The following is a 910-nucleotide window of genomic DNA, read 5'->3' as shown; positions in this document are numbered from 1 at the left end:
CAATACTGAGACAATCTTTTGTCAAATGTGGTCCTCCACACTGCTCACAACTAATTCGTATTGAGTGAATATCCTTAGTCATCTTTTCCATTCGTCTCTCCACAGCATCTATCTTTGTGGAAATGGAATCTAAGTCATGGCTAGAATCGGCTCTAGCTGCTTTAGATGATCTAACGATATCTTTTTCTTGGTGCCACTCATGTGAGTGGGAAGCAGTGTTATCAATAATTTTATAAGCATCAGTTTCGGTTTTTTTCATAATAGAACCACCAGCTGCTATATCGATGTCTTTTCTTGTAGTGATGTCGCATCCTTGGTAGAATATTTGTACTATTTGACAGGTGTCTAAACCATGTTGCGGACATCCTCTTAATAACTTTCCAAATCTTGTCCATGCCTCATATAGAATTTCATTTGGTTTCTGTGTAAACGTAACAATTTCTCCTTGAAGTCTTACGGCTTTAGATGCCGGAAAGAATTGTTTAAGAAATTTTTCAACTAAAACGTCCCATGTATCAATCGCCCCTTCAGGTAACGATTCCAACCAATCTTTAGCTTCTCCCTTTAAATTCCAGGGAAATAACATGAGATATATCTGTTCATCCTCAACTTCTCTTATTTTAAATAGAGTGCAGATCCTATTAAAGGTACGAAGATGTTCATTTGGATCTTCCTTCGGCGCACCACTAAATTGGCATTGATTAGTCACCATGTGTAGAATTTGTCCTTTGATTTCATAATCTGGCGCATTAATGTCTGGATGAGTAATTGCGTGACCTTGGCCAGTGCGTTTAGCTCTCATTCGGTCTTCCATACGTAAAGGTTCCAGATGTAGTGACCCGAACTTTTCCATGTTTATATATATTAATTGAGATTGATATTTACATGATTAAATGTTTCCAACATGTTA

The 910-nt window shown here is 37.4% G+C and overlaps 1 non-coding gene across 1 annotated transcript; it reads left to right on the top strand.

Annotated features, from left to right (window-relative positions):
* The first annotated feature begins 347 nt into the window (after positions 1-347).
* LOC139903401 (small nucleolar RNA R71) lies at positions 348-454 on the top strand. The gene has a single exon (XR_011778222.1). It is a non-coding gene; the product is annotated as a small nucleolar RNA R71 (small nucleolar RNA).
* Positions 455-910: the final 456 nt, after the last annotated feature.

Source organism: Rutidosis leptorrhynchoides, chromosome 3 (genome assembly GCF_046630445.1).
Source record: "Rutidosis leptorrhynchoides isolate AG116_Rl617_1_P2 chromosome 3, CSIRO_AGI_Rlap_v1, whole genome shotgun sequence".
NCBI classification, from domain to species: domain Eukaryota; kingdom Viridiplantae; phylum Streptophyta; class Magnoliopsida; order Asterales; family Asteraceae; genus Rutidosis; species Rutidosis leptorrhynchoides.
The sequence above is the reverse complement of the archived record's forward strand: the minus strand, read 5'-3'. Positions and strand labels throughout refer to the sequence as shown.